The following is a 21,827-nucleotide window of genomic DNA, read 5'->3' as shown; positions in this document are numbered from 1 at the left end:
GTGGCCTCATCTCCTGTGTAAGTGCACTAGATGAGGAGCAATGTGGGTCAGTAGATCCCACGCTGAAGTTGGGATCCTCCAGGCTCCTCCAGCCTGCATGAGGCCCTGGGACACAGCTGCTCATTTAATGACTAGTAATGTGGGTGGGTAATGTGTTCAAAATGTGTTGGTTTCTAGAGCTGCGCTATTTAAACAGTACAGAATGGCAAGACTTTGAAACAAATCTTACATTTTATAAGCTGTGTAGCTGCCTGAAAAAAGGAAGCAAATATTCACTCAAAAATAGGAGACCACCTACCTAAAATGTAACCCTGCAAGTAAGACAAGAATTTCTTCAATAAACTGAAATGCAAGCAGTGAGTCACCCTTTTTCTTCTATAAATTTTTGTGTAGTGAATTTCTGTTGAAAGTCATTTGGTTTCAGAAAGGTATGGACCCGATTCTCTGCTTTCTCATACAAACACTTGTTAGTACAAAGTAGGTAGATTACTCATTCAAGGACTTAGGCATTCAAGGACTTATTCTCCTCCATCTTCCTGCCAGCTGAAAGCCTCTATGCTGATGTTGTGCTCTCTGATACCAGCTCTAGGCAGCACTTATTTCCTATAAACTCTTTTCATGCTTGTGTGAAAGCTGTGAAGGCTCTGCTGAAATCAGACATCCTTCTTCAAACCAAGTTTTATACAAGTAAGGTAAACTGAGTTCCACTCAGAGCTACCAGGCCTGCTCTAGTATGCTTGCTTTTCAGTGTGCTAATTTATTTTCTTTACTCCAACTTTTATCTTTTTTTTTCCCCCCTTCTTTTTTCTTACCCCTCCCCCCCCCCCATAGTTCTCAGTCAGTTACACCAGTTTTGGTGAGTCTCACTTTGTTATGTGTGGTCACTTATCTGTTGCAACCCACTTACTGGCTTCCACATGTTGCTAAAATGTGTTTGGAAGAGAGGATTAAGTTACTGTTTCTAGCTGTGAGTTTGTTTGGTCACTTGGACACGTTCACTGGGATGCGAGATCCTAGAGTCCATACAGAGCCTTCCAACTGGAGATTTTCTATTTTCTTTCCTCACTGTGGGGGACCTCACACAGGCTTCCCCTGTGAGCCCTGCTGCAAGGAAATGCATGTAGCATCACAGCTTTGCTAGAGCAAAGTAAAATCTCTTCAACCCAGCTTCTGGAATTCGCTGCCTTTGGGATATTATTTGAGGTGCCTCCCCCAAGAGGTAAAAGAGAAACAGGGATCATGAAAGGTCTCTCAAAACCCTTAATGACCATTGCAGGAAACCTTTCTTGAGTAATTCCTGACAAAATTGGATCAGTGAGTGAATCCCATCCTTACTTTTGTTTGAGTTAAAATTGAGAAATCAGGAATTCAAGTAGGATGTTTAGCCATAAGTGATCAAAAAACTCTACAGTTTCCAGTTTTCTTTTTTTAATGGATGTTCCCTATTAGAATTATTTCCTACTAATTACAGTTCTACTTTGAGAATGTAAGTGTTGTAAGCATTGACTAGGTCATGTTTTAGTCAAATCTGTTTCCTTCTGAACGTGGTGACTCATTTAGATTCTACTCTTCTTTGTCAGCTTTATGCTGATGTCTTCATATGACCAGTTTTTGTACTTGAGCATGTTTGGGGATGATGACATTTCTTGTGTTTCTTAGCAGTTCATAAAAATAAACAACATGCAGTGAGTTTGTTTTTGTACAAACAGGGATATTTACATTATAAGGTTCTGTATAATTGGCTTTGGGCACAGCTTTGGGAGTGAAGAGTTAAGGCAGAGGCAGAGATGAAGAATCTGTTTAATCTGCTTGATTATTTCAAGCCAAGTAAATATACCTAAGGAGCACAGAAAAGAGAAGACAACTCTTTGGTCCCCCCTCCCAGTGGTGTTTTCCATGCTTAAAGTATCAGCAGCATGGCCACATGCTGCAGTAGGAGAACCACCTTCATGGACAAGTGTAGCATTACGTACAACATGAAGTCGTGTAGGTTTGTCCTTTCTAGCCTGTTTCAAAAAGGATGCTCTTCTGGGTTCTCTACAGTTATGTTCTTCCAAAGCCCTTGAAAGATACATTAATTTCTTTTGCTTGACGTTGCATGAGATTGAACTCCTCAGTTTCCCAAGACCTCTGGTAATGGAATTATGACATTAAAAAAAAACAAGAGAAGCTGCTGTTTTCTTTACAAATGTTGTATATGATACGGCACTAAATGGATGCTAATGAAATGGGAACCAGTGAATTTAGTCTCTGCTTTTGAGTGGTAAAGTGTCTGCATATTTATAGTAGTATTTTATCTGAAGAGTTGGGTATGATTTGATGGAATATGCAGTGGCTTCCTGAAACCACTGGGCACCCAAATAACTGAACAAGCATGTAATGAATTTGAATGTAACTTTCACATCTAGGACCGTGTATGTACAGGCAATTACTTGTGTGAATGCGCAGAGGAAAACAGAATGTAATGTCTGCTAGGCAGCCAATAAACTTGAATTATATCTTTCTGTTTCCCTCAGCCAGGAAGTCACCCAGCTATTTTTAAATCTGTGTCCATGAACTTAGTCAGACATAAGGTTCTTTCTTGAGGGGAAAAAAAGGGACAGGAAAAGATGTAAAATGTCTTGAAATTTCCTACCCCTGTTTATCTCTTGCTGCCTTTCTCTCTCTGTCAGAGGTTTTACAGGTTTTTCCAGCCTAGAGGCAAGAGTCCAGGAGTTCTTTCCAGAAGTCCTGCATTTTAAAGGGGTCCCTATATAGCAAGTAGGCAATCAGTGAATCTTTCACTCAGGTCTTTTTACTGCTGACGTGTGGTCCATCTCTTGTCAAGTTTCTAGGAAGTTTGCTAATGTTTAGATACTAGAGGATGGTGATGACAGTCAGATGACAGCAGTTTGTCCATAGAGTTGTCACTACTCTCTGATGTGCTAGACTGTGAGGAAACATGGGTGTATGAACTATCCTCTGTCAGCTGCACTTTGCAAATGGAAAAATTAAGATTTAAAGATTTGATCTCTTAAAGGTTTCACATGGAATCCACTTCTGGGTTTTCCTTCTGTTTGTCACAGTAAAAGAAAACTGAACAAGTTAGTTAAATCCCTGGGCTTTAATTTGGGCAGTCTAGGTTCATTTTCTATCTCTAGTACAGATATAAGGTGGGATTTTGAACAAGTTACTCAAAACTCGATCATAGAGTAGTAACTGTGTTTAACGTATATTTTAAGGTAGTGCCTTTAACTTGTATAGCCCATAACACAAATGAAAGTCTATCTTCAAAAATTACCTGAAATTATGGAAAAAGCAATTGTAAAAGGAAAATAATTCCCTATGGTATCCGATATCCTGTTACTGTAAGTATGCAATATCTTTGTAGCAAACAGCCATGTGCTAATGAAGGAGAATAGCAAAAAGATATGGAAGGGCCATGTGAAAGCAGGAGAGGAAAGAGGCAGAAAAGAAGAGTCAGGGAAAAAGACAGCAGATGATAGAGATCTGAGCTGGCCACTAAGTCTTTGATGTTCTTTACTTGTCTCTAATATTGGAGTAAAAATTTCTTTACATTCATATGACTGATGCCCAGGGTAGAAGAAAATGCATCCTTTGCTTTGTGTGGTCAGAACGCCCCTGCTCTGCTCTGTGCGTCAATTTACATTCCTATCACTGCAAAAATATTGCTTAATTTCTGAGAACAAGCAGGATATAATCATTGTTGGGTTCATGAGAGGTTCAAATTTGCATTAAGCACCCTTATATCTAGTGATTGGTGGACACTTTGGGTATAAAACCCAGAATCATATATATGACCGTCCATTTCTTTAACTGTTCACTTTTTAAAAAAAACCAAAAAACCAACAACTCACCAAAACCTAACCCCAAAATCAAAACTAGAGGAATTCCCACAACTTCTGTAGGCGTTTACCTATATCTTTGTCACAGTACTACCATTCACATGGGAGGAGTTTAAACTGTACAAAGTCTTTCCAGCACTCCAGAGACTCTATTTTTAGTGATAGCTTGAATCCTCTGCATCCTTTCTCATCATTTACTGAATGGATTGTCGAGAACAAGGGTCTGGGAAGTTCCTGGATCCTCTCAGAACTTCAGGAGTGCTAGCCAATGTCAAAATATCTTGCCTGAAAGTAACAGCCCTACTCAGTAGATGTTTCTGCTGTACCACATTGTCATTATTCTCCTGTGCCAGACTTTCACCCTGTGGCATCTGGAATGGGGAAAACAACCCATTAACAGCTCACTTGGAGAGAGTTATGAAACCACTCTCTACCCAGTCCCCATATTCCAATGACTGGCTGCAAATCTGTAAATCTGAATTATGCTATACAGTATGGCATGACAAGGGAATCATTTGGCTCCTAGAAGAATAGTCTTTTAGCACAGCAATGATCCCAGAACCTCAAGAAAAAAGGAAAAAAATCATTAAATCTTTTTAAGTGTGCTCATTAGAAATGGTTAGGTAGTCTGAAATATGCTAAAGTTAAAATAATGAAGACTTAGGAATTTTCTGGTGAAACACATTACACCAGAAAATTTCAGATTGTGGAAACAGAAGCTCTCTGTGAGAAAAACGCAGTTTAGCTTTCTCCTAATGAGATTTTTTTTAAAGAGCTTTAGAATTGTTGAAATACCTTTCTGACCTTTCTGTAAGCAAATGAACCCTCTTTTCAGAAAACTTGTTATTATAAAACTTTAATGTATACTGGTAAAAATTCTCTTGATCTGATTTTTTGTTCTGATTTGGGATGGAAAATAATTCAAAATATTGAAAAACTTTTATGGAGTAACAAAACCAATTCAACACAGTTGTTTTGAAGATCCAAGCTTGGAGATCATCTGATGAGTTAAAAAAAGAAAGTTTTGCTTTCAAGCAAGCTGAGTTATCGTGTCAGATTTCTTTATGCATATTTGATAATTCTATTAAATATTTTAAATGAAAAATAATGAATTCTAACAAACACATTAATTTTAATGTTGTTAACTTCCTACCAGAAGCATAGAGAAGTTGCTTGCCACCAAGTAGCAGTTATTAATAGCTGTGGAAGGATGAGTCATATGCTCATTTTGCAGTTTTATTAAGGGTTATTGTCTAGGCATGCAATCACTTAAAAATCGGTACTAAATGAGTGATCATAGTTTAATAGCAATGCATGTTTGTGCTAGAGGTAAAACTCCCTTAAATCCAGCAAAGAACTTGGGCTAGTCATGGGATACGTGCTGTCACATGCCTCTGCATGTTGTAGAATTTCTGTTTCGGTCTGGATTTGGAATCATTTTTGAGTAGCTCAGTGGCTGAATAAATCCAGGAGATCGGAGGTGTTCTCAGTAGTGTGTATCTGGCCAGATGTAACAGAAAAACATGTATTTGTTAAGGAAATTAAGTATTAGTTATTTTTATGAAATGCACATTGCTCATGTAGTTACTTAACATGTGTATCACCGATATCGATAAAGAGGAACTTTCATATGTTTCAGTTCTTAGTGCAGTTTATATTTAAAAAAAACCAGTCGTCTTTTGCCTTGCCATGTGATGAGGGCCGTCAGGACCAGTCCAGCATTGGAAAATTGGTTGATGTTTCTGTTTAGGAAGTAAAGTAAATAAAACAAGATCCCTGGAGTGGCTACCTCTGCCGTGTTGTCTTGGAAGGCTCCTAATTGGACAGAGGTGCCCTCTGTCCATGCACAGAGCCCGGCGATCAAACACACGTGGGGAATTAATTCCTGCAGACTTTATAGCCACCTCTGCACAATAACAATAAATAATGAAATAAATGCAGAGCACTTTTTGCTGGTTGGTTCTCAAAGCAGTCTACAGACCACTTAAACAGTAGCGCATTGATTTTTCTCACCCTTGGAATACAGCGATCCTGTGTCAAAAAATGGCTGCCACTTAAAAGCACATTGCAAAATTACACAGCATTTAGGACAGGAATTAAAACTTACAGTAAAAACTACAGGGTATTTTTAAGGATACAAAATATAAAAGTTATATGGACTACGCCTGGTTTTTTTGATGTATGTCTGTCATTGCTGTTTGACGTCAGAGCCAGAAGTCTGCAGAAAATAGCTATATTATCAATCCTTAGTCAAGGAACTTCACTTGCTTTTCCATGATTACCTTCCTTTTTCATTTCTAGTACTGAACTTCTTACACTGTGCATACCTGCAGTCTCATCAATACCAATAGCTGGACTTGACCAAAGCTGGAGAAGCGACTGTAGTATTTTTTGGTCAAATCTGTTAATTTTATCAATCTAGTTGGGTACCAGTAGCAAAGAAACAGAGGATGGGAACTCCAAATACTCCCAGTTTCCCAATGGGAAAGAGCCCAATCACCAGCTGTGCTTGAGCGGCTTGCACTGAAGTTCCTGCTTTTGATACCTAAGCTAGGCTGATGGAAGTCGGTCTGGGCATGCCTCTCTCTGTCGTGACCGTGCTTGAGAGCACACTGGGCAACCTGTCCTTCGTAAGGTAGTTTTCAATATGTGTCACAGATAGCTTTGAACTCCTTTACAGATTTTACCTCAAGCTGTCAGCCCTTTTCCAGGAGCTTGGAGCTACCACCTAAAGGGCCTTATTCAGTGTGTCGTCTTTGATCCAAATGTATTTGCTTGCATTTGCTCAGATTAAATGCAGGTGATTTTTACTTGAAAATCCTGGTATCTTTTGGTTCTTCCACGTCTATCTTAGTATTTCTTTTCAGCGAGGCCAGAGATGCAGCGATAATTTCTTTAGGCTTTATTTCTCTTTTTCATGTGTGTACGTGTGTGCATATCTATCCCAATTATTCAGTTTATATGAAGATTTCCAGTTTTGTTTTTCAAAATTCTATTGCTAATAGTAACTAGTAACTTTTCCTAAGCTCTCTGAAATCCCGCATTGGAAATTTGAATTTGAGTATTTTACGGTTTCCAGTACTGAGCTGCCTCACACCACCATGTTCTCCATTGGCTCCTCCCTTATTTATAAGAAATTGGTGGAAAAAGACTAACAAACTTCACCATCTTTTTATTTTTTAAGAATTAAGGGAAAGAGAGTGTCAAAGACTGAGCAGTCTTTTTTTTTTTCCCCTGCTCATATTTTCAGAGCCCTGAAAGAATATCCTTGATAGTGAAAGCTCTGTCATTGAATGTTCAGAAGTAATACATTTTAGACTCTTACCTCAGATAAAAGTGCAAGATATTATTGATTTCCATTACCAGCAGTTTAAAGATGCAGGGTTTGGGTGGTTTTCTTCTTTTTTTTTTTTTTCGTGGTAAGCTCTAATGACACAGTGTTAGAGGAACTACTGTGCGTTCAGTAGTGAGGAATGAAGCTGTAAAGGTCTGGAAGTTTGGAAAAGTTCAGATGCCTCAAAATGCTTGGATTCCTCTCAAAATTTTTTCTTCGCTGTATAAATCTACCACCCAGCTGTCATCCTCTGAGGAATTAGCAAAAAAGCGTATTTATAAGACAAATCGTTTGGCCGATGGAGAGAAATATGTTAGCAATATTTTTTTGATTCACATTTGAAAGTAGAATATTTCTTCCATTGCAGTCAGAAGTCAGGGCTGCGTGGAGGTTCTTTCCAGCAAACTTACAAAAGCCTTTTTCTTTCTGCAGGCATTTAGCCACACCACTGCGGGCTGTGATCTTGTCAGTTCTCATAAGCTACTAACACCAATGGTAACAAAATACTTTCCCTAGTTATAGGATGTACGTTTCCATGAATTGGTTTGGTTCATCTCATATATGAAGTGTCAAATCTTTTTTTTTTTTTTTTGAAAGCATGAAGAAGACTGGAAGAATTTTGAGCAGTTTTCTCACTGTTAAAAGCTAGTCAGGCGAGGAGAAGCCATTTCTTATAACTCAGTAATGGCAAAAACCTGTTGGGCACAGACACAGCCTGAAGGGCTGGTAGCACCTTTCTCTGTGGCTGTTCTGGTAAGGCAAGATGAGTAAATCAGGCAGACTCAGGCCCAAAGCACGTAAACGAGCTGGTAATTCACAGGACAAGATTTTGCATCTTCTGCAACGCAACCCAGCATCTGGGGTAATAACACCAGAAAAGACAAACTAAATGGGAACTCTCTCTCCTTTGCTATATAAGCAATTATCATTCAGGTGGATTTTAAAGGGCTTTACAGCCTAGTTCGTTTATACAATGTGTTAATGTGTATTACTTCTCTTGCCACCGAAAGCCAGCCACTGGCAGACCGAAACATGGCATCAGTTCAACAGCGCGTAGCAGCAAACTGCAGCATGGCAGGCACTGAGCACAGCAAACATCTCCAGCTGAAACAGCCCAGGGAGCGGCAGGAGGGAGCATTTACGTCGCACAGTGTGTATTCAGATAGGACGTGCAGCTTGAGGTGACTTGTGGAAAAAAATTCCCTGGGGTTGTGAGTGATCAGTGATGGGGACGAGCTTGATCCTGAGCCTTGCTTAGAAGAAGGCACTGCTAATGCTGCGGCACTGCCTGGCACCGTAGCATGGAGACATATCGTTGTTGACTCAAAGGGGAAAGAAACTTTTGGATATGTCGCCAGCACTACTAGCAAGAGCCGCTGAGTTTTCTCCTCTTAAATAGACCCTGCAGACATAAGCAGAGCTCAAAATCTGAGTTCCTCCGACAACTCTATTTTCATTTTGTAATATTTTAATTGGTAATACTTCTTTGAATAGGTAGTTATTAGCGAGAGAGATGCATTTGCTGCTCTACAGCAATAGGTCTCTCTTCCTGTAAAAGCAAAGCATTATGAATGCAAAAGACTTTTCTTGCTAACACCGTTGAGAGGATGGAAGTTCTGGTGGGAAAACTTCCAAGTGAAACTTTGGCTTCACTCAGCTGGAGTGGCACAGTCTCCATACTAACAGCACCTTTTTTTTTTTTTTTACCCCCCCACTTTTTTTTTTTTTTTTTAAACCACAAACTTCCCCGTGTCACAGCTCTGTGCAAATATTTCCCATATGTCAGCTGGCTGATCCAGTAATCACTTAGGGCTGGAGTGTAAATTACACAAGCGGCAGCACGCACACAAATATCTGACTTGCACGATTCTGTAATTCGGTGAGATTTAACTATGGTGAATTGAACTGTTTTTAAATTAAAACCTTTCTTTTAATAACTGTATAGATTCAGTGCTAGAAGGGCTATTATTCTGTCTCCCGCTTTACTCCTAGCCAATGGAGAATGTCTCGCTTGTGTTTTAATGGTGCCTCTCTTGCTGTTTGCTTTCTCAGTTTACTTTCATTTCTATCCAGTGTGCGGTCATTACACCATGAACTAGATTCTTTGGGTAGAAACTATCTTTTTTAGAACATCTAGAATGTGCATGGCATTTTGTAAACAAATTAATTAATAGTGTATGCTATTGTTTATTTTGTATCTGTAATACTGCTCTGGAGCAGTTGACTGCAATGTTTCAGACAGGGTAATAGCCCAAGAGTATTTTGATTTTAGGGAATTCTGGGAGGCTTTAAATTAATCTTTTCCTTCAAGGTGGTAGGAACGCACTCCTCAGTGCAGTGTGGGCTGAGTATACGCTGGTGTTCATGGGGGGCAGAAGAAATATAATGGTGTGGGGGATTTGGATTTCGGAGACTTTTTAAAAAGAAAAGCTTTTCAGAAAAAAATGCTGCGAACAGCTGTGGCTGCAGGTTTCACTCTCAGCTCCTGTGTGCTTGCTTGTGTGCGCAGGGTTCCTCTGGCCCCCCACAGTGCTGGGGCTGCGGGGCGGGCGGTGAGCTGGGAGAGACGGGGGCTGGCTCCGGGCTGTGAAGGGCTGGAGGAGCCCCCACTCCAAACTTCGCAATGGGTAGGAGCAAGAGCTGTTGCTGATGGAGTTACCTTCTCCCATCTCATCACCACTTTTAGTGTTACGCTCTGCACATGCAAAGATTTAAAAGTATCTTTGCAGCCACTTTTACTGACCAGTCTTTACACTGGCTGTTGAAGTTCCCATGCAAGCCTTCTGCTTGCCTCCTTTCCCTCTTGTTTTCCTTTCCTTTTTTTCCTATATTCCTTGATTTCCTATTTTTCTTGAGTTTCATCACTTCCAATTTCTTTTATTTTGTCCTACTTTGCCTCCTTTTTTTAGTTTCTTTCTCTCCTGTCTCCCTCTATTATTCCTCAACACTTTTTCTTGTAATGCAGTTGCAGGGATGGACATTGAATGCTGTGGAAAAATAGAATAAAAACGGTTTCTACAATGGAGATTTATTAGACTTATTTGTCCTTTCTCCCCAGCTCACGTTCATCTTCTCTTTCACAGTTCTATTGATAGTAAAAGCATATTTTTACACTGAACAATACTGTGAATGAATGTAGCCTAGAGTATGTCATGAGCAGACTCAGTCACAAGCATTGAAGCAGTTGTTGGGTTATTGCTGAAAAGAGGTTGTAAATTTGACATTTGAGTTGTATTGCTTACCTGCCGTTTTTATGAGTCTTTCTTTTCTTCTTTTCTTTTTTCTTTTTTTTTTTTTGTTTCTTTGTTTGTGGAAGTAAAAAAGATTTAAGCTCTCTTCCATGGTTTTGGGCAATATTTTTACCTAATCATGTAAAAGAATTAAAGGTAGGCTCTAGCCCTCCTCTTCAAGATTTAGGAGGAAAAAGCCCAAGCCCAAGAAGCAACTTGGTAGAATTTCTACATCATCGGTCGCGTTTGATATGAATTGGCTGAGCATGTCCCTGACAAGAACACGCACCAATGTGGACCCCTATATGACGTGAATTTTTGAGTAAGTATGCAGGTGCCTGCAGCCTTTCCTCCTCTGGGTGGCTGCCACAATCCAAAGAGTTAATGGAATTGGCTTCGATAAGGACCACGTAAACCAAGCTGGCTTGTACCAGTAGACAAGGCTTGATTCCTCAGGAAGATTTCTGAGTGGTTGTGAAGCTTCTTCGGGGATGAATCTGAGTTCTGGGGAGATTTAAATTGTGGGAAGTGGAAGTGCTGTGTGATTTTCCTTGGGTAGAGAGAGGAGCCCTCACAGAGAACAGTAGTCCTTGATTACGCATGAAGGTGCAAACTGCATCTCCCCGCACCTGCTGGAATAAAGCTGGCCTTAGATCTTCTTTCTAAAAATTCCTTTTAATGTCTCTGTACCAATCCTGTAGAAATCACATAGGAAGATGAAACTCATGTTGCCTCCAGTTGCAAAGGGAAGAAGTAGAGCAATTCTTTACCATACTTTCTATAACTGAGAATTATTTACTATAGCAATTATTTCTGGGGGTTCAGAGTAATTTTAGGATTTTTTTCTTTTTTTTTTTTCTGTTAAAAACCTGCAGAGATAAAAATGGCTCTTGCCACACTGGTACAGTGGCAACCACTGCAAAGCAAAGTGCTCCCCTGAGATGTGAAACTCAGCAGTTTCCCACTGAGTGCTGGACCAGCTGTGGAAGGAGGAGGAATAAAAGGTGATATGAGTTAGATTTATGCTGATGTATGAGGTGAGTGTAGATTTTTTGCTTAGAAGCAGCTAGAAGGTCATGGTATTTTACCAACTGAGATTTATACATTTGAAAATGAACCTCCAAATGGGAATGTTTCCAAAGTCTAATAAAGCAGAGCTATGCTCGTACACTGACCTTGGCAAGCCTGCAGGTAAGTTCCACAACTTCTACCACCTTATAAACACTAAGATGGGTTATATAGAAAAAACTATAGAGGCTCTATTTAGAGACTTATGGTAGCAAGTAGGCAGAAAAACTTCAAAACCACCAACTTAATTTATTGAAGGTCTCAACAGGAACATATAGGAAAAAATTCTGTCTTCCACTGCAAATATTCCCCCAGCAACAAAATCTACCCGCCAAGAGTACCCAGAATTTAAGGCAGGGGGTGGGGGAACCATGTTAAACCTATTCAGTAATACCACTAAACAAAACTCTAACGATGAACGTGAACCTGAATCTGTATTTTACCTGATTAGCTCAGCAAGGAAGCAAATGGCTGAGAGGTTTTTCAAGCTGTATTTCACCATTTATGTAATTGTATGTTATGGTTGTAGACAACGCAAGAGAACACCCACTGGGACTTACGCACATTTTTAAAGATTTCCGGCCTGTCTCTGGATTTCATAAAGGTTCTTAAAAGTTCTTTTTGTGGATCCAAGTTGGGAAAACACAGGTGAGATCAAGAAGCTGTTCCTAGTTCCAACTAAAATGCAGGTAATACCGTTTTAGGGTTCAGGATCTCTGCTTCCAGGGAGACAGATCGTGCCAGAAAAAAAACCCAGGCCAGAAGTGGAGCCTGGACCACTCCAGGGCACAAATTAGAGCAGTTTCAGGAAATGGCCACTCCCACCAGCATCCTCCCAGCTTGGTGCAGCAGGGCACCATGGCTCTGCCTGCGCTGGCTCTCTGCCACTCCTGAACTCTAGGAATTTCTAGAGGCAATTTATGCTGCCTTTGCTATATTGGAGCAGCATAAAGAGGCCCCAGTGAGTGATGGAATTATTTACCCATATAATTCCAGAAAGTGACAGGAATCACAGTCCTCACACCCATCTGTAATAATTTTGTATTAAACCATCATTAAGTTCTTCATTAAATCATTTTAAAAGTGTATTTTTTTTTTCTTGCAATGCCTTTCCAGGATCAGAAGAAAGCCAAATAATACTTTACATTAGTCACACAAAAATGGTGTTTTAAATTTTAGTATATCTTGTGATATGTTGTGTTTTTAGACTTTGTAAACCCAAGATGTATCTATGCCTCTGATGTATTTCAATGTGAAAAGTACTAAAAGGGGCTCTTCTAAATAACTAGGTACTGGTAATGGGTCTATTGTGTTTCCATGCACTCTTCTGCTCTAATAAACCTGAGAGCCACCCCCTTCATGGCCTTTCACGTTGAGATGTGCCCCAGAGCCGTATAATATTTTAGCATGAATAAGAGGTAGAGTGCACGATATGATAAGAATAAGCATGTGTGCTCTTTGGAGCTGCCAGTGTGTTCTGCCTTAGCAGAGTTGCTGAAGGGATGGGATTATGATCATGGTCCCAACTGCAGGAATTTTTGTTACATTATATAACTACCATAATTTTTTTTTTCCTAAGTTCTCCTTCTTGTTTTTCTTAAAGTTATTTTTTGTTATGTTTTTAACTTAGTAAAATGTGCAAGAGGTTGCTGATCAGTTTAGCAGTCTATCTTGTGTATCTCCGACAAACTGGTTCATACTTTAGGGCTGGGTTTAGTTTCTAGAAGCGTATTTCACTATGCAAAACTGATTTGAGTTGTGGAGTCTTGCCAGTACTACTCATAAAGCGGACTCTCACCTAACATAAACTTTTTAGGGCTTATCCTACATCTGCAGTTCACCATTTGTGGAACACACAGCTCATGTGCTGGGGGATGTATGGAACTCCCAGCTGGTTTCATTAATGTAGGTTTCCAGTTGTGTGTTGGAGATCTCCTTTTGTCCTTGTTGAGCAATGTTTTTGCAATGATTTTGGCTCTTCCAGCAGCAAGTCTTTGAAATGGTGGAATTTATACTTGATTATATTAATAGGAAAAAAGTGTATAATTTTTTTCCAAGAGTCATGTTATTGCTCTTGTAAAGGAAGCATCATTCACCCGATATTGATCCCTCTCCTCTGGTTAGAAAGAAGGACTGGTCTTCCAGTTCTATGAAACAGTTTCTGGCACAGCAAATAGGAACCTTTTGCATTTAAATGTAATTGCTTTCTCATGAAAACAGAGAATAGTATCAAAGAGTTGTTCCTGGCCTGCATACCTTTTAACAGAAAAAACTGAACTTGCCTCTATTTTGGTGTGTTGCGTTCTTTGGTTTTGGTTTTGATTTTGTTTTGTTTGGTCTTGTTTGGTTTTTTGTTGTTGTTTTTGGTGGGTTTTGGTGTTTTTTTTTCTTTTTTATTTAATTTAATTACATAATATTTAAGTAATACAGCCAACTTTGAGTAGGAGATCTTACCTTATTCTAGTGCTCACTTGAGTCTTGCTGACTATATTGACTTTATATTTTGGGGCTCAGACCTGCACTCAGACCCAAATATGTCTTTTGTCTAAACTGTGTGAACGTAAGCCCGTAAATTGGTGTGGCCTTAAGTAAGCCTCAGTGCATGCCAGATGAGGCATCCTGGGACCGTGATATGTATCAGTACAGATCTGAGTTTGTCATTCTCCAGAGAGAGCACCTGCCAGGTGCATTGCAATTGCAGCTCTCCTGTGGTACCCTCATATGGTTCACGTCAGGCAGATAAGGTGAATGCAGGGTCCTTCTAAAAGAATACCAGGGAGGTAAATTGAATATTTAGGCAATGTATGCCAAGGTGGACCTCATAGTCTTGAGGATGCAGTGTCCTGAACAACCGTTTGGCAATTTGGGTACTTAAAGACAGATCAGGTTGTCTTTCAGCCTTTAGTATATTTTTATATACATAACCTTCCTAATCTGCAACACAAGCAAAACCTTTATAACCAGCAGGACTGTTTTGCGAAACAGAGTAGAGTGAACTGAAGGCTATAATACTATGTCTGTCTCACTTTATTTATTTTCTGTTTCTTCTCTGCCATACCTTTCTTTCCCCTGGAACTGGATATAGAAAAGCTCAGTTTTTGTCTTTTTCTATATTTTTGACATTATTTTGACTCACTATTGCCTCATTATTGATGTGCAAGAGTTTGCACATTATTTCCTCTCATGTTCACAAAATCCACAATTCTTGATCCGTACAGAATTTTATACATCTGCTCTTATATTCTCTTTTAAAGTATTTGAAACTGTGAGGCCTAGTGTATTGTCAGCAATTGATTTTGTAGGTCAGTTTGAATTTAGTCTTAGAATACACATACAAAGGGGCAGCTGCTTTGAACTGCTTGATCGCTGTATCAGGTACAATACAGAATCACATATATTAACCTTTATGGAGATACGTCTGCTGTAGACATCCACAGTGATTATAGTTCATTGAATACACAAACCCCACATCATTATACTGAACATGTGGGGCCTTGAAGGTAACCCCTCCACACCAGATGTCATAGTTCCCATCGGTTTTCTCACTTGTCTTCCTGATACAGTACAAAATCTTTAGACTGAATATACTGTCTGTGTAAATACAGTTTTACCGTGGGAGACAGGTACTCTAAAACTGAGAAGGCTAATTGCTCATGTCTTTGGAGATCAAGGAGACTTCTACACTCTCCGGAAGGGTGCATCTACATTAGTAATTTAGTGTCATGGAAGAGTGCTTTTGGTGCAGAGAATCGCTTTCCTGAAGGTAATGCGTATAATGAGAGTTGTGCTATGAACTGAAGCTCAGCAGTCTATGATGGGACAGCATACCATGTCTTATATTGCTTGTATTATACCTACAGAAGTCATATACAGATCAAACTTTTTAAACACAAAGTTTATAAATTATAGTGAGAGCTAATTAATTCACTATCAAGGAATAATTACAACCACTGAGAGACCGGACTGAAAAGCTGTTGCTAGTCCTTGTGAACGAAGTATGGGATATCTTGGTGAAGCCATTTGACAATCTACAACACTGCTTTCTCGGGAGTAAAAAATTATTTTTCCCATTGTCATATATCTGCAATGTCACATCTAACTGTTCTTAATCTTTCTGACAATATTGTTTTTTTAGAGATTAGAAAGAAGACATTTGAGGTGGGTATGGGGTGCTGCATGAAAAAAAATCGCAGGGCAGGTTGAAGCTGTGGATGTGTCAGAAAGTTCAGACCCCTGACTGGGAAGTTGCTACTCAAAGTTTGTAGTGAGGATCTTTTTCCCTGTCCTGTCCCCTCTCCCCAAGTCTAGCATTTGGCTTTATAGCACATTGGTCAGTTCTTCAGCCAGCGTTTCCTCAAACATTTATAGCTCCACTTTAAAGGTGGAATTCTCATCCTGAAGATGATAATCCTTCATCATGTAAAATGACCATGGTGTAATAAGATCTTCTTGCAGGGTGCAAATGTGTTATTAGGTGTCAGTCTGCAGGCTCGGGTCATCCACCAGCTGTTATTCTGCACAGGTTGTATTTTTTTGCAACATTTGGTGGAACATTTCAGGACTGCGGGATTATCTGAACCAGATGTGAAAAGCCATCTCCCTGACACAAGTGTGCAATTAGTCATAAGTGATTACCCATGACCCCTTATGTGCAAGGGGAGGGAAACTTAGGGCTAACTGCTGTCTGCACCTTAGCTGAAGAGGGCTATAAAAGTTCCCCTTTTTTACCTCTCAGACTTCAGCCAGTTTTCTGATTGTCCTTGCTTTTGAGATTTTTCAGGGAAATGTAAACCAGGAGTGACCTAGAAATCTGAGTCCTACTTGGAAAACCGTAACAGAAAGTCATTGAGAAAAAGACCTGAGTCCTAGATTTTCTGCACCTTTCTCTGTTGTTTGCAGTTACGAAGTCAGTGTAATGTCCCAGCTTCTCATGGATGAAGGGACTGGATCTGTCGCCCCAAGGGCAAGAAACAAATTAAGGACCTCTCTCTGGATAGATAACCCTTCTCTTTTGTATGGAGTAGGACTTCATTTTGAGTTACTTCTCCTGCTAACAGCTCCAGTAACATGACAAAGGGAGAGATAGAGGGTCTCACAAGGCTTTACCTGTCAGCATCAACACATTAATTCCTCCTGGAAACCGATAAGCAGTCAGCGCAATTCCTAGACCACTGCTCAAATACCATTTCTAAAAGCTGACAGCCCAGCTCAGTTTCTGGGTAGATCCGAGTGGCAGCTCTTTCCCTGTGTATCTTTAGAGCTCCTAATACATTGAGCTTCCTTTATCTGCTGAGATGTATGTTTGCTGACGTAGTTGAATAGGTGATTTTATAAAAATGTGGAAACCTTTGTAGAAATCCAGTTACATAGTTGTGATAGCATTGAGAACTGTGTGAAGCCTTTTATTATTTAGAACCAAATGGAAATCTCAAATGCTTTTGGCAAGCTATGTGTTAGCTTGTGTTCTTTAGTTGATTAATGATTTCCCTTTGTAGGACTGCGGTTCATCTTTACCTCTCCAGTGTGACTTTCACACCTGCTTTCCCTCAGTCATGGCCATAGGCTATAAATTGGTCAGGGGTCTACATTTATTTATGAAAGAAAGGGCCACAGCTCAGACACAGCAAAAGAAAAAAAGGTAAGTGGTGCTACATAGACTTTGAGCAGCAGGTGGAGATATAAGCCCCCACAGGTTGCAAGCTGTTGTCACAGAAGGTAGTAGTCAGTCAAAGATGACTAAATCAAATTGTCTTCTAGCTACTTTCTTCTCTTCATCCAAAATCACCACAGATTTATCAATACTAAGCCTTACTTGTTAGTTCCTGTCCATCTCTCTAATACAGCTAATCAACAGCTAATGCAGACTTGGAGGATACGGGGGAATCAAGGAGTATCATCTGCTTTCTGAAGACATTGCATGAAAGCAGAGCTGCTCCCTGACCCTTTCAGGGGACCTATGGCCAAGGAGCCCAGGATAAAGTACGTCTCACATGAGATCCTCAACAATCAGCACAATTGCCCGTGACTGGCTTTGGAAAAGGAACAGACCTTCACAATTTTGCTGCGGTTGCTAACCTACCTAACAGCTGGAGCACTAGACTTTCACCCACAGCCATGAGGATGGGTGCCAGCAGACCAGATCATATCTCCTACCCTATTGAAGTCAATAGCACATGGATAATTAGGGCCTGTGAGGGTTACCTCATCACAGCTACTTTTGTGGACAGTGGAAATTTGGATTGTCTGAATGAAGTGATGGTTTCTCAAGCATAGTGCCTTTACGGGAAACCAAGAGCCTGCCTTCCCTCAATGAGGTATTTAAAAGCTTTACCAGCCTACCTCTTCTTCTTCTCCACCCATCAGAGTGGGGTATAAACCACAGCTTGGCCAGTGAAGTCTTCCAGGCAGTTTTGGGTTCCCAGTGCCGGCCAGGCTCAGACAAAGAAGCTTTGGCGTTTGTTCCCTGGAGAAATTTTCCTTCCCTTCAATAGTGGTCAGTTCTTTCCGAATCTGCATGATTTTAAGTAAGAAGAAACAGCTCAGTTTAGATTTAAGCCTTTCATCATCTTTCTTGGAGGTTTTTTCCCCCCTTAAGTGCTTACAATCATGGCTGGGCTGCACGAAACACATTTACTTCTGAGTTTTCAAGCACTGCCTGCACTGTAAAATTTAATTGACATCAAGGGAAGAATATTTGTTGGTCAAACAACAATTTTTCAAGATTTATAGTTTCTATCACTCCTGGTTATGACCTTACCCTCCATCCCAGCCACCCCTCTCAGCATGCAGCTGAATTTTTCCAGTTTCATGGTACACTTGAAGTTCTTCAGAATTCAGTATTCATACTGAGTCCTGACAAAGCGTTGAGTGTTCGCCCGAATGTTCAGATAAATATTAGACCCTAGTATTGCCCTCCAGATGGAGAAAAAAAATCAAAACAACCTTTGGAGGTAAGGTCAACTCCATCCAATGCTTCCTTGTCAGCTGTGACAGCTCTGTCCTGACTGCATGCGTAGGCCCTGATCCTTCTCTGCAGCTGAACGGCTCCGGGCACAACCTGAGCAGAGGACGGGTGAGGGTTGGTGACATCTGTATGTGGACCTGGTCCCTGGGCAGCAAGTGAGATGCTGTTCCAACAAAAAGGGATTAGCACGAGTGAAAGAGAGCTCTGACTGTAATTTCCCTTTGGCAGCTTAGACACATGCTTAGCTTTGAATGTGGGAGCGGGTCCGTGGAAGCAAAACGGCCCGTTCACCTCCTCGCAGTGCGATACATACTGAAGCCTTGCGGGATCAGCACTCTTGTTTGGATTTCTGAATTCCTGCCAGATCAGGGCATTTAGTTTGGACCATAAGAGAAAGAGAAGCTGTTCACAAGGCTGGGGTCCAAATTTCCACACCATCTGATGTGTTTGGAGATCGGTGTGGAGGTTTGAGCCTTCCATAAAAGTAGAGGGAAAAGAAAGTAATGTTTAATAAAGAAATTAAATGAACAGGAAAAATAGGGAACGAATCCAGAGGGTGTCCCTCCATGTTCTTGGTCATCGTAAATTAGGAAGGGAGTAGCACTAAACAGAGAAAAAAGACAGACAGGGGACAATGGAATACTAAAACTAAAGATAAAACGAAGCCAGTTTTCAGTGGTACAGTGAGGGTGAAGGTGACTGAGTACTCACCTGCAGTTAAGAGTTAAGACTAATGTCATCTTTGGCAAATTCTGGCTGCAGGTGCTGGAGATTGAGATAGGAAATGGGAGTGTGGCAGCTCTGAGACCCGGTCTTGCACCAAGACAACGTGAGCAGCCCAGATCTCTTCTGTGGGACTGCTCCTGAAGTTCCCAGTTTGAGATCTTTGTGTGTCTGGCTGGAGAAAATCAGAATGTGCCTGATGTGGAGAACACTATATTTGGGTGATGGGGCTGATTTATATAAACACAAGACATCGGTAATGAATATTGTCATGATTAATTAAGATTGAAAATTGGAGAATTAGCAAGAAATGACATATAGTAATGTTTAATTGGAGAAAGTATTATCTCTGTTACCCTTTTTGAATCCTATTGCAGAAAATTGCCATCAGATGAAATTACCATACCTATTAAGTTGATGGGAAAATTACTTTAAGAAGAAAGGCCTGGTGCTTCATAATAAAGGTGGTGTAAATTTTACAGTAGTTCTTAACAGCCAAAAAAAGAAAAAGATTAATGGAAACATCTATATTTCACTGCATAAAAGCCAAATCAGGAGCAGAGTCATGAGTTTCCTTCTGAACACCGCTTCCGTATTTGGAGTGATTTTCACTTTCTTTCCAAAAAACTAGGAACGTGCTTCAAAATTTTAAGTGTCCAGTGTGTCAGCAAGAGTTTTAAATACCATTAAAGCCCTCTTAATTCAAAAGAAAAAATAATATTAAGTGCTGTCAAACCACAGAATGTAAATGATGACTGAATCACCTGGCACTGTCTCTTTAACTCAAGACCTGCCACGTCTGAATGTGTGGGGCGGTTTTATTTTCCTATCTTGGGGCTGCTGCTTCTCCGTTCCCCTCTCCTCCGTGTGAGTTTATTTTCCATTCTGTTTTTTGTTGTTTAGGTAGGTGCAGTAATGGCATTCCCAGGGCAGCACTGGGAAGCACTGCCTTCCTTTCTGGAATAGGAAAGCAAAAGCTATTTCAAAGCTGAAATCTGATTATGCAGAGCACCCTGCATTTGGGGGAAATTTTCATGAGGCTAAACATAAAACGCTATCATGTACATTTCTTCCAATGGCCAAGGAGGGATATATATTAAACAATCTGATCTTTAATCCCTGGTATTAGATTATTTATTTGTTTTAGGCAATGAGGGATGTTATTTGATCTTTTCCTCACTGCCATTTGTCTTGCCGTCTACTCTGCAGATGCACTGGGAAAAGATTATGTTCCTTCATCTCCCAAATAAGCTTTTTGTTTGTTTGTCATGGCTTTTGTACAGCTTTCAAGCCTGAATTTCTGTGTGGGCTTAGGTAAATTTCTCTTCTCCTTGAAGCTAAAAAATACAATAACCTGCTTAAAGGAATCAAGCTATGAAAACAGAACCTTTTTCTTGTGCACCAGTTAATCCACAAGATGTTTAGGAGCATAGTATCTGAGTGGACACACCTTTGAAAGATAATAAAAATAATTTGATAAAAGCTTAAATTAATGTAAAATACTGAAATAAGACCTTTGAAATGTTCGTTGCAACTCTTCAATATGTGATTTAGAAATTTTGTTAAATAAATATGCTAATTCATGCACACATACGTGAAAGCTATAGGACTTGAAAAATAGTGTTACCTTTCTCCGTTGAAAGCATTTAATACTCTCCCTTACATCTTCATCATCCTTAACTCATTAATTCTCGCTACGCTTCCCTGAGGAAAGGGAATATTGCTACCATATTATATGTAGAGAGCTGAGGCAGGGAGATGTTAGAGCCTGGACTCGTAAGGGAATTTCATGGTGTAAATCCTCCAATTATGCTGATATCAGTGGGACTTGGATGCCTGTGCACCTGGGAACCTCTGTGATCTGTGCTGAAATTTTTTTGGCCAAGAAAACACCAGGAGCCTGGGTCAGGCAGGAAACTGAAGCTGAGATTGCAGAGATGTTAGGTTAGTGCTGCAGCCAGTGGGTAGCGGTTCTTTCTGCTGCTTTCTCCTCTTCAGCTGCCCACCTCCCAGTCCTCACAGGCATTTGCTCATATAATGCCTCATCCTACAGGATCAGATCTTTTAGCTTGCTGAACATTCAAGGTAGCTGTAGCTCACTGTCTTGACTTTGCAAACGAGGATCCCTGGCAGGCACCTGATAACCAGTTTGTTCCAAAAGTTGAGGTGGGAGGCTGAGTAATACAGCATAAGCTGTGTTACAAGTTTCAAAAAGTTGACTATTGCTGAGCTACTGATCCTTTTCCAAACAGCTTTGTGAGTACCCAGTCCTTGTGGCATCCACAATATTCCAGGTAAGTCATGTCTTTAAATTCTGTTTGAAAACAACGTTCTTTTTATTCCCTTTTTAAGTTTTCCTTTATTGCCACATTCTGTAGGTGAAAGCTGTGAATTGCATTAGGAGTTTTTATTCCTTTGCCGTGACAGATTGTCACCTTAAAAATTCTTTAAATTCTACAATTCCTTGATTCCTTTCTAGGAAAGCATAGGAAAGATGATATTTTGGATTAGAAATCCCAACTGAAGTATCACCATTTCATTGTTTACTTAGATTAAGCTAAAAACATTTGTCATTAGGAACGCAAGAGGTAATTTCCTGCCAGAACACCCAAACCTTTGACATTTTTCCTTCAAAAATCCTTAAATGTGTGGTAGAGTATCAA

This window comes from Larus michahellis, chromosome 5 (genome assembly GCF_964199755.1).
Source record: "Larus michahellis chromosome 5, bLarMic1.1, whole genome shotgun sequence".
NCBI classification, from domain to species: domain Eukaryota; kingdom Metazoa; phylum Chordata; class Aves; order Charadriiformes; family Laridae; genus Larus; species Larus michahellis.
Note: the sequence above shows the minus strand (reverse complement) of the source record.